We start from the raw sequence: 17,557 nt of genomic DNA on the forward strand, positions 1-17,557 counted from the left end.
ATTCACTTTGTTTCTAAATGCTAACCTTGTAGCATAGGTCACAGGCTAATTCTGCCTACTGGGCATGTTTGAAAGGGTTAATGCGACATCAATTATATTATGTACTATAAAGTTCTAAAAGTGCTGATAACCGTAACATTTAACATTTATTTTTCATTGAACCTTTATTCCACCAGTAAATCTCATGAGGTTTGTTCTTCCGTTCTTCCGAGAGACTTTGCCCTTAATAAAGAAGAGTTGAATGTCACTCTCATTCAAACCATGGTGCTGTAAAGGTTTCCGAGGTTCAACCCGCTCTTTATTCTCCATGAAAGGTGTCACTGATTCTTTTGATCTCGGGCACACGGTACTTTTCAGAAACTTTTATTCTCTCCTGTGAATCAGACAGGGCACATTTTTTTTGAGAATGGTATTCATTGACATGCTGCTGGTAATTGTCACCAGGTATCCAGGATCAAAGACGCTGAGAGGCCAGAACAGCTGCAACATTGTCGTTGTTGCATACAAATGTGAAGGAAATAAAGATGTAAACAGGTTGTGCTTAGTTAAAACCTACGCTTCTTAAAAGTCATCTTTTATCTCACAGTTTAGGTCACACATTTGTTTTGAACCTTGATTAACAGGTAACATATTATGTAATAGGAGATCTGTTAAGCATTCATTTAGGCCTTATGAAAGGCTTCATTAAGCATTCATAAGTTATACTTGGTTTAAAGTGCGACGATAAACAGACTAACAAACCTATTAGTGCCGAGTGCTGCTCGCAGGCTCTCATTACCCCTGATTGAACACATGACCATATACATCAGAACACAAGCTCCCTCTACTTCTGTTCATCCCTTATTTCCAGCTCTCTAGTCTTCCATTACATGCAGGCTTGAGCAGCCCACAGGCCATTCAATATGTAGTCTATTACCATGTGGAAATTGGTTAGCTTAAGAGCATGGTCTAATGGTCAATGTAGAATGTCTATGACCCCAATATGATTCACTATCTGACTCCATTATTATGCGAAGGTTATAGGCCCATAATAGTATCTACTGGGTATAGCCAAGGTTGCAAGTCTTGCGTCTCCACGATGACATACAAAACCTACAGTTGAAGTAGGAAGTTTACATACACCTTAGCCAAATACATTTAAACTCAGTTTTTCACAATTCCTGACATTTAATCCAAGTAAAAAAATTCCCTGTCTTATGTCAGTTAGGATCACCACTTTATTTTAAGAATGTGAAAAATCAGAATAATAGTAGAGGGAATTATTTATTTCATCACATTCCCAGTGGGTCAGAAGTTTACATACGCTCAATTAGTATTTGGTAGCAACAACTTTGAAAGTACGCTTGGGGTCATTGTCCATTTGGAAGACCCATTTGCGACCAAGCTTTAACTTCCTGACAGATGTCCTGAGATGTTGCTTCAATATATCCACATAATTTTCTTGCCTCATGATGCCATCTATTTTGTGAAGTGCACCAGTCCCTCCTGCAGCAAAGCACCCCCACAACCTGATGCTGCCACCCCCATGCTTCACGGGTGGGATTGTGTTCTTCGGCTTGCAAGCCTCCCCCTTTTTCCTCCAAACATAACGATGGTCATTATGGCCAAGCAGTTATATTTTTGTTTCATCAGACCAGAGGACATTTCTCCAAAAATGATGTATGATCTTTCTTCCCCTGTAATAAATGGATTGATCACATCACCCAGATGAATAACAGAACACACACAGGCTTTTTGATTGTAGCTCGCTTGCTCTGGCGAATGTTAGCTATTAGCTATGTACAAAGCCAGGGGATTGGTTAAAAGAGAAACTCACATCTACAACTATGAGAGTTAGTTAGTACTCCCTTATTTCTGCTGATCATCATCTGTTATAAAATGACAACAATTGTAACATTCTGGGTGTCGTGAGTGGGAAGTCAGGCACAGGAAACAGCTGGTTCAATATAGTGCTCTTTTAATGCACACACGGTGAACAACGGCCACCCTACGAAACACTGGGTGTTCCAAACAAATGCCCCAGACACGGGGGACGAAAACTGTCCAGCGAACTCCACTAACATAAACGAACAGGTTCGTCTACACCAAACACAAAGAAACCACGCACAAAGAAACGGGCGGGCCGGCTGACTAATAAAGCCCAACTAATTACAACACACTCAAAACAGGTGTAAACAATAAACACATAAGGAGGGGGAGAAAAGAATCAGTGAATCAGAATCAGCTAGTAGGCCGGCGACGACGACCGCCAAGCGCCACCCGAAGGGGAGCCAACCTCAGTCGGGGTCGTGACAGTACCCCCAACATTGACGTATCCAAAATGTCCCTCACCGGTACCCAGCACCTCTCCTCCGGACCGTACCCCTCCCAGTCCACGAGGTACTGCAGGCCCCTCACCCGGCGTCTCGAGTCCAGAATGGCCCGTATCGTGTATGCCGGGGACCCCTCAATGTCCAGAGGGGGAGGAGGGACCTCCGGCACCTCACCGTCCTGCAGGGGACCAGCTACCACCGGCCTGAGGAGAGACACATGAAACGAGGGGTTAATACGATAATAGGAAGGGAGTTGTAATCGATAAAACACCTCGTTTATTCTCCTCAGGACTTTGAAGGGCCCTACACACTGCGGCCCCAGCTTCCGGCAGGGCAAGCGGAGGGGCAGGTTTCGGGTCGAGAGCCAGACCCTTTCCCCCAGTACAAACACGGGGGCCTCACTGCTGTGGCGGTCAGCACTCCTTTTCTGCCGTCCACTAGCTGGACGGCCCTCCAGGTCTCCTTGGAGTGCTGCACCCATTCCTCCACCGCAGGAGCCTCGGTCTGGCTTGGATGCCATGGTGCCAGGACCGGCTGGTACCCCAACACACACTGAAAGGGGGTCCACTCCCCTGGCCGGTCCTGGCAATACGACTACAGAAACATACCCACTTCCTGGTTCACAAAAATGAAATGCCCCCCAAAAAATAAAAAATAAATGCCAACGGTGGCGGTGTTGCGGCCTATATTCAGAACCACATTCCTGTAAAGCTTAGAGATTGTCACGCCCTGACCTTAGAGCTTTTTATGTCTCTATTTTGGTTTGGTCAAGGTGTGATTTGGGTGGGCATTCTATGTTCCTTTTTCTATGTTTTTGTATTTCTTTGTTTTGCCCGGGTATGTTTCTCAATCTTGGACAGCTGTCTATCGTTGTCTCTGATTGGGAACCATACTTAGGTATCTTTTCCCCTCATGGTTTTCGTGGGTAGTTAATTTCTGTTTAGTGTTTTCACTTTACAGGACTGTTTCGGTTACTCTTTAGTTTATTTTTGTTATAGTGTTCAGTTTTAATAAAACAAGCTTCCTGTGGGAAGCTGCTATAGACCACCAAGTGCTAATAGTCAGTATCTTGATAATATGTGGGGAATACTAATGCAGTATCCAAATCCATAGGATGTAGTGATCACGATATAGTATCCATATCTAGGAAAACCAAAGTTCCAAAGTCTGGGCCTAATATAGTGTACAAGAGGTACAAGAAGTGTTGTCGTGATTCATATTTTGATGATGTAAAGAACATTTGCTGTTCTGTGGTGTGTAATGATGAGAAACCAGACATTGCACTTGACACATTTATGAAACGACTTATTCCAATAACTAATACGCACGCAACCATTAAGAAAATGACTGTACAAACTGTTAAATCCCCTTGGATTGATGAGGAATTGAAAAATGTTATGGTTGAGAGGGATTAGGCAAACTGTTTGGCAATTAAGTCTGGCAGTTAGTTTTTTTCTGTTTGGCAAATGTGCTGCAAATTAAGAAATCATGTGACTAAACTAAATAAAAAGAAACTACACTATGAAACAAAGATAAATCAAATTAAGAATGATAGTAAAAAGCTTTTGGGCACCTTAACTTCTTGATACTACCCACCCCGCATGCGGGAGTGTAATCATAGCCTCAAACTAATTAGCATAACGCAGCGGCCATAAATATCCCTAGAAAATTTTCCTATTCATGAAAATCACAAATGAAATATATTGAGACACAGCTTAGCCTTTTGTTAATCACACTGTCATCTCAGATTTTCAAAATATGCTTTACAGCCAACGCTAGACAAGCATTTGTATAAGTTTATCATGGCATAATGCTATGCTAGGCTCTGCTACCAGCAGGCAACATTTTCACGAAAATAAGAAAAGCAATCAAATTAAATAATTTACCTTTGAAGAACTTCGGATGTTTTCACTCAGGAGACTCCCAGTTAGATAGCAAATGTTCCTTTTTTCAAAAAATATTATTTTTGTAGGCGAAATAGCTCCGTTTGTTCTTCACGTTTGGCTGAGAAATCGACCGGAAAATGCAGTCACTACAACGCCAAACTTTTTTCCAAATTAGAAACATGGCAAACCTCACATATCTATTAGATAAAATATTAGATAAAATATCCACCGGGACAATTGGTTTCTCATAAGAAGTAATTGGAAAAATGGCTACTTGTGTACTTTACGCAAGATTTTCTGCGGGAGCCATCATGTGACCACTTGCTCAATGTGGTCTCTTACGGCTATTCTTCAACATAAATGCGTAAAAAGACGTCACAATGCTGTCGACACCTTGGGGAATACGTAGAAAGCGTAAGCTCATTCGTAGCGCATTCACAGCCATATAAGGAGTCATTGGCATGCAGGGCTTTCAAAATATGGGGCACTTCCTGGTTGGATTTTTATCTGGGTCTCAGTTCTGTTGCACTCACAGACAATATCTTTGCAGTTTTGGAAACGTCAGAGTGTTTTCTATCCAAAGCTGTCAATTATATGCATAGTCGAGGATCTTGTCGTGACAAAATATCCAGTTTAAAACGGGAACGTTTTTTATCCAAAAATGAAAATACTGCCCCCTAGTTATAAAAGGTTAAATGAAATTCTGGGAAAAAAAGACAACTCCTCCATTGAAGTGAATCAGATGGCTCATTCATCACAAAGCCCACTGATATTGCAAACTACTTTAATAACTTTTTCAGATAAGCAAACTTAGGGATGACATGCCAGCATCAAATGCTGACACTACACATCCAAATATATCGGATCAAATTATGAAAGACAAGAATTGTACTTTTTAATTCTGTAAAGTCAGTGTAGAAGAGGTGAAAAAAATAATTGTTGTCTATCAAAAATGACAAGCCACCAGGGTCTGACAATCTAGATGGAAAATTACTGAGGATAAAAGCAGACGATATTGCCACTCCTATTTGCCATATCTTCAATTTAAGCCTACTAGAGAACGTGTGCCTTCAGGCCTGGAGGAAAGCTAAAGTCAATCCACCACCCAAGAATAGTAAAGCCCCCTTTACTGGCTCAAATAGCCGGCGAATCAACCCTTAGTAAACTTCTGGAAAAAATTGTGTTTGACCAGATACAATGCTATTTTAAAGTAAACATTTTGACAACAAAATTTCAGCAAGCTTATAGGGAAGGACACTCAACAAGCACAAAACTTACACAAATGACTGATGATTGGCTGAGAGAAATTTATAAAATGATTGTGGGGGCTGTCTTGTTAGACTTCCATGCAGCTTTTGACATTATTGATCATAATCTGCTGCTGGAAGAACATATGTGTTATGGCTTTACACCACCTGCTATAATGTGGATAAAGAGTTACTTGTCTAACAGAACACAGAGGGTGTTCTTTAATGGAACCCTATCAAATATAATCCAGTTAGAATCAGGAATTCCCCAGGGTAGCTGTTTAGGCCCATTGCTTTGTTTGATTTTTACTAACGACATGCCACTGACTTTGAGTAAATCAGAGTTTCTATGTATGCAGATGACTCAACACTAAACACTTCAGCTACTACAGTGAGTGAAATGACTGCAACACTCAACAAATAGTTTGAGAGTGGGTGGCAGGAATACGTTAGCCCTAAATATTTCTAAAGCTAAAAGCATTGTATTTGTAACAAAACACTCACTAAACCCGGTACCTCAACGAAATCTTGTAATAAATAATGTGGAAATTTGAGATGACTAAACTGCTTGGAGTAACACTAGATTGTAAACTGTCATGGTCAAAACATATTGATGCAGTAGTAGCTAAGATGGGGAGAAGGGCCCAAATTAAACAGCTTTCTACTCAGGCCCAGAAGATAGGATATGCATATAATTAGTAGGTTTGGATAGAAATCACTCTAAAGTTTAAAATAATGTCTGTGAGTTTAACAGAACTAATTTGGCAGGCGAAAACCTGAGAAAGATCCATTCAGGAAGTATGATTTTTTTGTTGTTGTTGTAGTTTTCTATTCAATGCCATTACAGTATCCATTGACTTTGGATATAAAGAGAGACTTTATCGAACAAAAGGAACATTTATTGAATAAATGAATGTCTTCTGAGTGCCAACATATGAAGATCATCAAAGGTAAGGGATTAATCTGATCTCTATTTCTGACTTGTGTAACTCTTCTACTTGGCTGGTTACTGTTTGTAATGATTTGTCTGCTTGGCTATGTTCTCAAATAATCGTAAGGTATGCTTTCGCAGTAAAGCAAGTTTATCTTTAAACCAATAGTTGTGTCTTTTCTGAATTTTTATAATGAGTATTTCTGTATTGCAATTGGCTCAGAACAGGGCAGCACGGCTGGCTATTGGATGCACACAGAGAGATAATATTAATAATATGCATGTCAATCTCTCCTGTCTGAAAGTGGAGGAGAGATTAACTTCATCACTACTTTTATTTATGAGAGGTATGTTGAATGCACCGAGCTGTCTGTCCAAACTACTGGCACACAGCTCGGACACCCATGCATACTCCACAAGACATGCCACAAGAGGTCTCTTCACAGTCCCCAAGTCCAGAACAGACTATGGTAGGCACGCAGTACTACATAGAGCCATTACTACATGGAACTCTATTCCACATCAAGTAACTAACGCAAGCAGTAAAATTTGATTTTAAAAAACAGATAAAAAGAACATCTTATGGAACAGCGGGGAATGAAGCAAAACAAACATTGGCAGAGACACATGCATACATACACACACACACACACACACACACACACACACACACACACACACACACACACACACACACACACACACACACACACACACACACACACACACACACACAAAATAACAATAACATACGCACTATACATACATATGGATTTAGAACTGTAGATACAGTGCCTTGCGAAAGTATTCGGCCCCCTTGAACTTTGCGACCTTTTGCCACATTTCAGGCTTCAAACATAAAGATATAAAACTGTATTTTTTTGTGAAGAATCAACAACAAGTGGAACAAAATCATGAAGTGGAACAACATTTATTGGATATTTCAAACTTTTTTAACAAATCAAAAACTGAAAAATTGGGCGTGCAAAATTATTCAGCCCCCTTAAGTTAATACTTTGTAGCGCCACCTTTTGCTGCGATTACAGCTGTAAGTCGCTTGGGGTATGTCTCTATCAGTTTTGCACATCGAGAGACTGAAATTTTTTCCCATTCCTCCTTGCAAAACAGCTTGAGCTCAGTGAGGTTGGATGGAGAGCATTTGTGAACAGCAGTTTTCAGTTCATTCCACAGATTCTCGATTGGATTCAGGTCTGGACTTTGACTTGGCCATTCTAACACCTGGATATGTTTATTTTTGAACCATTCTATTGTAGTTTTTGCTTTATGTTTTGGATCATTGTCTTGTTGGAAGACAAATCTCCGTCCCAGTCTCAGGTCTTTTGCAGACTCCATCAGGTTTTCTTCCAGAATGGTCCTGTATTTGGCTCCATCCATCTTCCCATCAATTTTAACCATCTTCCCTGTCCCTGCTGAAGAAAAGCAGGCCCAAACCATGATGCTGCCACCACCATGTTTGACAGTGGGGATGGTGTGTTCAGGGTGATGAGCTGTGTTGCTTTTACGCCAAACATAACGTTTTGCATTGTTGCCAAAAAGTTCAATTTTGGTTTCATCTGACCAGAGCACCTTCTTCCACATGTTTGGTGTGTCTCCCAGGTGGCTTGTGGCAAACTTTAAACAACACTTTTTATGGATATCTTTAAGAAATGGCTTTCTTCTTGCCACTCTTCCATAAAGGCCAGATTTGTGCAATATATGACTGATTGTTGTCCTATGGACAGAGTCTCCCACCTCAGCTGTAGATCTCTGCAGTTCATCCAGAGTGATCATGGGCCTCTTGGCTGCATCTCTGATCAGTCTTCTCCTTGTATGAGCTGAATGTTTAGAGGGACGGCCAGGTCTTGGTAGATTTGCAGTGGTCTGATACTCCTTCCATTTCAATATTATTGCTTGCACAGTGCTCCTTGGGATGTTTAAAGCTTGGGAAATCTTTTTGTATCCAAATCCGGCTTTAAACTTCTTCACAACAGTATCTCGGACCTGCCTGGTGTGTTCCTTGTTCTTCATGATGCTCTCTGTGCTTTTAACGGACCTCTGAGACTATCACAGTGCAGGTGCATTTATACGGAGACTTGATTACACACAGGTGGATTGTATTTATCATCATTAGTCATTTAGGTCAACATTGGATCATTCAGAGATCCTCACTGAACTTCTGGAGAGAGTTTGCTGCACCGAAAGTAAAGGGGCTGAATAATTTTGCACGCCCAATTTTTCAGTTTTTGATTTGTTAAAAAAGTTTGAAATATCCAATAAATGTCGTTCCACTTCATGATTGTGTCCCACTTGTTGTTGATTCTTCACAAAAAAATACAGTTTTATATCTTTATGTTTGAAGCCTGAAATGTGGCAAAAGGTCGCAAAGTTCAAGGGGGCCGAATACTTTCGCAAGGCACTGTATGTGGTAGTGGTGGAGTAGGGGCCTAAGGGCACACAGTGTGTTGTGAAATCTGTGAATGTATTGTAATGTCTTAAAATTGTATTAACTGCCTTAATTCTGCTGGATCCCAGGAAGATGGGGATCCATAATAAATACAAATACTATACAAAGCTCCACAGCAGAGAATGGCGTATCTGTCCATTGGACCATTTTAAGCCATACACTCCACAGAGCTGGGCTTTACGGAAGAGTGGCCAGGAAAAAGTAATTGCTTAAACTAAAAAACAAGCTAAAAAGTTTGGTGTTTGCCAAAAGTAATGTGGGAGACTCCCCAAACATATGGAAGTAGGTACTCTGGTCAGATGATACTAAAATTGAGCTTTTTGGCCATCAAGTAAAACACTATGTCTGGCGCATACCCACCACCTCTCATCACCCCGAGAACGCCATCCCACAGTGAAGCATGGTGGTGGCAGCATCGTGCTGCGTGGGTGTTTTTCATCGGCAGGGACTGTAAACTGGTCAGAATTGAAGGAATGGTGGATGGCACTAAATACAGGGAAATTCTTGAGGGAAACATGTGTCAGTCTTCCAGAGATTTGAGACTCGGACGGACGTTCACCTTCCAGCTGGACAATGACCCTAAGTGTACTGCTAAAGCAACACTTGAGTGGTTTAAGGGGAAATTTTTAAACGTCTTGGAAGGGCCTAGTCAAAGCCCAGACCTCAATCCGATTGAGAATCTGTGGTATGACTTAAAGATTGCTGTACACCAGCGGAACCCATCCAACTTGAAGGAGCTGGAGCAGGTTTACTTTGAAGAATGGACAAAAATCCCAGTGGCTAGATGTGCCAAGCTTATAGAGACATACATTAAGAGACTTGCAGCTGTAATTGCTGCAAAAGGTGGCTCTACAAAGTATTGACTTTGGGGGGATGAATAGTTATGCATGCTCAAGTTTTCATTTTTTTGTCTTATTTCTTGTCTGTTTCACAATGAAACATATTTTGCATCTTCAAAGTGGTAGGCATGTTGTGTAGATCAAATGATACAAACCCCCGAAAAATCTATTTTAATTCCAGGTTGTTAGGCAACAAAATAGGAAAATGCCAAGGGGGGTGAATACTTTCGCAAGCCACTGTATATACAGTGTAATACTAAATGGGGAGGGCATGAACGGCAACAACACCAGGACACAGGGCGCGTTGCTCCCCCTTGACAAGCACTACTGTCTGGCAAGGAGTGGGAAGTCTACCTAGTAGCCAATATACTCACATTCACTGAATATTTCGTATTTGAAACTCAAACATTCATTTCCCAACTGATGTTTGTATAACCTTACAGGTCCTTTGTCATCCTCCATACTTTATAGTCCAATGCATCCAACATGATGCATGTCCACTATGGTATTGGACATCTGTTTTTTGAGAACCCGTCTGGTTTAGAAATCCAACTCTTATTGCAGAGCACATTGTACAACTGCTTTTAAAGAATGTTGTATTGCAAAGTATGCTATGCCATATGTGTTGGCTAAAATGCACATGCAGCTGTCGTTTTAAAACCTCCATTCTAGCATGCATGACACACACACCTATCTATCTACATGGTTGTATTTGGGTTTCTATGCAACGTATATGATGGAATGTTTCTTTCAACCTGCAGCTAGTGACTTGAAATGACTATGGTAGAGGTAACTCTCTGGAATAGTATGTATTTGTAACCTACTAGTTTTCAAATTATGACAAGGTCAACATTTTATTATTTTACCCCCCAATCTCCCCAATTTCATGGTATCCAATTGTTAGTAATTACTATCTTGTCTCATCGCTACAACTCCCGTACGGGCTCGGGAGAGACGAAGGTCGAAAGCCATGCGTCCTCCGAAACACAACCCAACCGGCAGCGGGGCGGCAGCGTAGCCTAGTGGTTAGAGCGTCGGACTAGTAACCGGAAGGTTGCGAGTTCAATCCCCCGAGCTGACAAGGTACAAATCTGTCGTTCTGCCCCTGAACAGGCAGTTAACCCACTGTTCCCAGGCCGTCATTGAAAATAAGAATGTGTTCTTAACTGACTTGCCTGGTTAAATAAAGGTTAAATAAAGGTAAAATAAATAAATAAATAAAAACCAAGCCGCACTGCTTCTTAACACAGCGCGCCTCCAACCTGGGAAGCCAGCCGCACCAATGTGTCGGAGGAAACACCGTGCACCTGGCTACATTGGTTAGCCTAAGGCAAAAGGCCTCCTGCAGGGCTGGGATTAAAAATTAAAATACATTAAATGCAAATATAGGACAAAACACACATCAAGAAAAGAGGGGCAATACAACAGTACATAAAGAGAGACCTAAGATGACAACATAGCATGGCAGCAACACATAACAACACAACATGGCAGCAACACATAACAACACAACATGGCAGCAACACATAACAACACAACATGGCAGCAACACATAACAACACAACATGGCAGCAACACATAACAACACAACATGGCAGCAACACATAACAACACAACATGGCAGCAACACATAACAACACAACATGGCAGCAACACATAACAACACAACATGGCAGCAACACAAAATAGGGTACAAACATTGTTGGACACAAATCAAATCAAATCAAATGTATTTATATAGCTCTTCGTACATCAGCTGATATCTCAAAGTGTTCAACAGAAATCCAGCCTAAAATCCCAAACAGCAAGCAGTGCAGGTGTAGAAGCACGGTGGCTAGGAAAAACTCCCTAGAAAGGCCAAAATCTAGGAAGAAACCTAGAGAGGAACCAGGCTATGTGGGGTGGCCAGTCCTCTTCTGGCTGTGCCGGGTGGAGATTATAACAGAACATGGCCAAGATGTTCAAATGTTCATAAAGGACCAGCATGGTCAAATAATAATAATCACAGTCGTTGTCGAGGGTGCAGCAAGTCAGCACCTCAGGAGTAAATGTCAGTTGGCTTTTCATAGCCGATCATTAAGAGTACCTCTACCAATCCTGCTGTCTCTAGAGAGTTGAAAATAGCAGGTCTGGGACAGGTAGGTAGCACGTCCGGTGAACAGGCCAGGATTCCATAGCCGCAGGCAGAACAGTTGAAACTGATGCAGCAGAACGGCCAGGTGGACTGGGGACAGCAAGGAGTCATCATGCCAGGTAGTCCTGAGGCATGGTCCTAGGACTCAGGTCCTCAGAGAGAGAGAAAGAAAGAGAGAATTAGAGAGAGCATACTTAAATTCACACAGGACACCGGATAAGACAGGAGAAGTACTCCAGATATAACAAACTGACCCTAGCCCCTAACACGTAAACTACTGCAGCATAAATACTGGAGGCTGAGACAGGAGGGGTCAGGAGACACTGTGGCCCCATCCGATGATACTCCCGGACAGGGCCAAACAGGAAGTATATAACCCCACCCACTTTGCCAAAGCATAGCCCCCACACCACTAGAGGGACATCTTCAACCACCAACTTACCATCCTGAGACAAGGCCGAGGATAGCCCACAAAGATCTCCGCTACGGCACAACCCAAGGGGGGAGCGCCAACCCAGACAGGAAGATCACATCAGTGACTCAACCCACTCAAGTGACGCACCCCTCCTAGGGACGGCATGAAAGAGCACCAGTAAACCAGTGACTCAGCCCCTGTAATGGGGTTAGAGGCAAAGAATCCCAGTGGAAAGAGGGGAACCAGCCAGGCAGAGACAGAGGGGAACCGGCCAGGCAGAGACAGCAAGGGCGGTTCGTTGCTCCAGAGACTTTCCGTTCACCTTCACACTCCTGGGCCAGACTACACTCAATCATATGACCCACTGAAGTGAGGAGTCAGTAAAGATTTAAAGGTTGAGACCGAGTCTGCGTCTCTCACATGGGTAGGCAGACGATTCCATAAAAATGGAGCTCTATTGGAGAAAGCCCTGCCTCCAGCTGTTTGCTTAGAAATTCTAGGGACAATTAGGAGGCCTGTGTCTTGTGACTGTAGCGTACATGTAGGTATGTACGGCAGGACCAAATTAGAAAGATAGGTAGGAGCAAGCCCATGTAATTCACAGACAACAGCATAAAGGGCAAGAAGGTAGAGCCAACAATACATGACGCAAGCAGCCACAACTGTCAGTAAGTGTGTGCATGATTGAGTCTTTGAATGAAGAGATTTAGAGAAAACTGTCCAGTTTGAGTGTTTGTTTCAGATCATTCCAGTCGCTAGCTGCAGTGAACTGTAAAGACAAGGGATTCAGGGATCCAGGGTGTATGCTTTGGGGACCTTAAACAGAATGTGCCTGGCAGAACAGGTGTTGTATGTGGAGGATGAGCGCTGCTGTAGATATCTCAGATAGGGGGGAGTGAGGCCTAAGAGGGTTTTGTAAATAACAACAACCAGTGGGTCTTGTGATGGTATACAGAGATGAACAGTTTACAAATGAGTATAGAGTGCAGAGATGTGTCCTATAAGGAGCATTGGTGGCAAATCTGATGGCTGAATGGAAAATAACCTCTAGCTGCTCAAAAGCACCCTTACCTGCTGATCAATATATTACATCTCCATAATTTACCAGGGGTAGGATGGTCATCTGAGTCAGGGTTAGTTTGGCAGCTGGGGTGAAAGAGGAGCGATTACGATAGAGGAAACCATGTCTAGATTTAACTTTAGCCTAGCTTAGATATGTGCTGAGAGAAGGACAGTGTACAGTCTAGCCATATTCCCAAGTACTTGTACGACATGACTACCTCAAGCTACAAACCCTCAGAGGTAGTAATCACACCTGTGGGGAGAGGGGCATTCTTCTTACTCAACCATATGAGCTTTGTTTTGGAGGTGTTCAGAACAAGGTTAAGGGCAGAGAAAGCTTGTTGTAGAGTGTTTAACACACAACTGGGGTGGGCCCAGTTGAGTACAAAGATCTCCTAAGATCACAGCGTCTGTGATTATTAGCTCGTATTTCTCCCATATCAGAGAATATACAGTATATACAAGTCTGCCTTTGTCATATTCGTATCTTCATGATGGACAATGTATTGTATTGTGATGAATGATGGAAATCATATTTTGTCAAAGGCCCCTTTGGAGAGCTTAGCTGTCTTAGCCTCCACTGTAAGCCCAGCAACCATGGCTCTCAGGTGCTCTTTGTGCTTGACATGTAGCTAAGTCATCTTTTTGCAAGGGTGTCTAAAGTGTTTTACATGGATGATGGCCCATGTTGACTCCAATACTTCCCACAGTTGTGTCAAGTTATCTGGAATTCCTTTGGGTGGTGGACCATTCTTAATACACACAGGAAACTGTTAAGTGTGAAAAACCCAGAAGTGTAGTTCTTGATACACTCAAACTGGTACGCCTGACACCTACAACCATACCCCGTTCAACAAAGGCACTTAAATATTTCATCTCGCCCATTCACCCTCTGGATGGCACACATACACAATCCATCTCAATTCTCTCAAGGCTAAAACATCCTTCTTTAACATGTCTCCCCACTTCATCTACACTGATTGAAGTGGATTTAACAAGTGACATCAACAAGGGATCATAGCTTTCACCTCGATTCACCTGTTCAGTCTATGTCATGTGAACCAGAGTATCTGGAACCGTGATGGGAGGAGAAGACCTCCTATTGGACTACAGGACAACAGGTATTCTTCCTGTTTTGTATACTCAGTGTATAGTCTAAGATTTTTGTTATCTTGAATTCTCATATACTGAGAATATATCTTAGCAGTAGCAGCATAGCATAGAGCAGGGGCGTGAATCGGTGTACCCAGGGGCTTGTGTGTGTTCAGCTGATGTATGTGACATTAGGGACCTCGTCATGAGAGAGGAAGAGTAACGAGTCCTAATGAACAGGGAGGGAGACCGTCGGTTCAGGATGGATACAGAAATAGAATGAATGAAGTCACTGTGGGGTTGAGCTGTTTATGTAGACAGTGACTAACATGAAGCTCTGTCGTCCAATGGGAGGTCTTCGGCTCCCTTCAGGGTTCCAGATACTCTGGTTCACATCTGCACAGTAATTGGATGGATGCGCTGTCGCCATTTCTTCCGATCTGGAATAACAATGGCTGTTCTGAGACAGGGTTTGGTTTCCATTGTGCTTTAAAATAGATCACTCATATGGGAGAACAATCTTCCTGACATGATGCAAGATGACTGCTGGGGCTTTTGAAAAGCATGCTGCAAAGCTTGAGGTCACTGTCCCTGCTAAATCACTTGTTATACATGTGTTTCCAAGGTTACACCATGCACTCATCAATTTAGGCCCAAACACACAAAAAAATTGGACTTAGGTTTGCTGTATATGACTCATTTGAGAGAAAGAGATGTCATTTATCATGGCGATTTATATGATCTCCTAAGGTCTCTTCATGTGTTTGAACTGTTAATATATTATATAGAAGAAATACAGTACTTCTTCCATCTCTACTCACTTTCTCTCACTGAATAGAGTTGAACAATGATTATTGCAGTCTTCAGATGCTGACTCTAGGTCTTACCCAGTTCAACACGTATATTTGGGCTTGACAGTTGGGTTGAATCAATATAAGTCATTTTGAAAAGAGAGAGAAATGTTAGAGGGAGAAAATTACAGATCAGTGTGGCACACCCATCCTATTGATATAAGAATTGAATGACAACTGCAGATAACACTGATAAATTGTTTTCATTTGATTATTACCTGCATTTTAAATCATCTTTTTTCTAGTGAGGCATATATATACTGTTGATGAGAAGATAATGAAACGCTATTGGCCATGAGGGGGATTTTTAATATCAATAAATTAGATAGCAAAAAAATTTTTGGGGCAGTTTTATATTAGTCAGGGAAAAGCCTTCAAAAAGATACATTCATAAATAAACCCTGCTATATAAATCCTAATAAAAAGGGGAAGAAAATCCAACACTATGAAAGCTGACACCTGCTGTGGAAAACAGAAATGGGAAAACAATTGTTAAATTGCACCATGCAGGGTACAGTATATGTTTCCAGGGCATTCTAATTCAAACAGAATGCTAATGACTTCATGCAAATGAAACATTTAAATAGCTTTGGCCATGTTATTCATATTGTTTTGTCAAAGTGTTTTAATGAAGTAAACAACAGTGTACAACAGAAGCCACAGTACATCACAATGTGCAGGACAGAATCTGTGTGATTATCAATTCACTGTATGGGGTGTCCTTAAGGACTTCAAATTGCCAGGGACCTCACCATACAATATTATCACGATACTTATTTTATTGCGAATTGATGTTCCAAACATATTGCTCACTATGTGTCTTCTGCAGAGAGAGAAGAGAGAGTGTGAGAAAATGAGTTTTGGTCAATCAAGGAAATAAATGTGCTGAAAATATGTTGGCTCACTATTTAAAGTAAAATTACATCCCAAAACAACAAAACGCAGCGTCATATGATTCAAAATGTATCATACTGACTGTATTTCTGTATTTTGAAAGTTATATATCTTAGAAATTTGATAGCTGACATGCAAAACATTGTGAGACTATATCAATAAAGGATTAATGAAACTAATACCCCAAAAAATTATGGAGAACAAACTATAGGGTGAAAATACTTGAGTTTTGGCGCAGGTACAGCTGACTAGCGCTAAGCAACGCTACCTACAGTAGCAAAATAAATGATAATACTTGGAGTCAAATATCGATATAATATCATCAGAAAATATACTGCGTTATGTAATTGTCTGGATTCTTCCCCCATCACTAGTGTCCTTAGTCTCTATGGAGTGACCATGTAACACAACACCTGTTGTTCAGAATGGAATGGATAGAGAACAATGACCTTTCTTATTCGTTGTTTTCTTCCTTTTGACCATTTGTTATTGCTTTCAATGTTTGCTTTGTGAATTCCTGAATGTTCAGTTAGGGCACACACAGTGGAGTCAATGACGTCATTAACATGATGAGCAGGTTTAATTAAACATACATTTTTAAAGGTACACTTTCTGTGGACATGAACTGAAAAATGTAATTAATTATAAGGTCATTTGGGTTATTATCAACAGTAAAATACTCTGACACATCCTGCAAATGATCGAATGCTACCTTAATTCCATCCCACAGAATACATTATCGTACCGTATCTTTGGAGTTCCAAAACACTTTTGATCACTGGTGGGCTCATGATATTGTTGTTTCTGAGTCATTAACATATTTGGAGGCATGCCTTGTAAGAGGCTATATTTGTTGCACCCATGAGTGAGAAGGCTGTACCAATTGAACTCCTATGTGGTTATAGTGCCCCACTAATGTAAAATGTATAGCGGATGGTTTGGAGTGGCAGCAAGTCTTAAACCTGAAATGTTTCAACATTTTGCCATGTTCTTTTGGTCTGTTTTGCCCTATTGTCACTGCCAGTTTGGAAGCCTTTGTTAAGGCCTCTAGACGTGAAAGTGATATAATACACCAAATATGAATTAATATGCTGTAACGTGTAAACACTTTACCCAGCTGCCAATCTGCTTGCACCAAGCCCTTGTAATTATAGTAAAATACTGTGAAGTACAATCCCCTCTCCTCAATGCATTTCATTCATTCATTCTGATCACGGTAGCATTTAATGTATTGTGTATTGTATTACGCAGTACTTGCTTTGATGTCGTATTAATATTACAGTAGGTGTACTGTAATTTTGACCTTTACCATTGTCGTGTCTCTGACTGATTAAATTATGTGACAGGCATTTTATCAAATTGATTACCTAACGTTTGATTGATTACGTGATTGAATTAAACCATGCAACAATTAACTCGTTAATAACCTG

At 41.3% G+C, this 17,557-nt stretch overlaps 1 protein-coding gene across 1 annotated transcript in view; it reads left to right on the plus strand.

Moving 5' to 3' along the window:
• LOC109870867 (contactin-associated protein-like 5) overlaps nt 1–17,557 on the plus strand; it is a 123,274-nt gene that overhangs the window by 56,148 nt on the left and 49,569 nt on the right. The gene's annotated exons all lie outside the window — the stretch shown is intronic.

Source organism: Oncorhynchus kisutch, linkage group LG26, assembly GCF_002021735.2.
Source record: "Oncorhynchus kisutch isolate 150728-3 linkage group LG26, Okis_V2, whole genome shotgun sequence".
Lineage (NCBI taxonomy): Eukaryota > Metazoa > Chordata > Actinopteri > Salmoniformes > Salmonidae > Oncorhynchus > Oncorhynchus kisutch.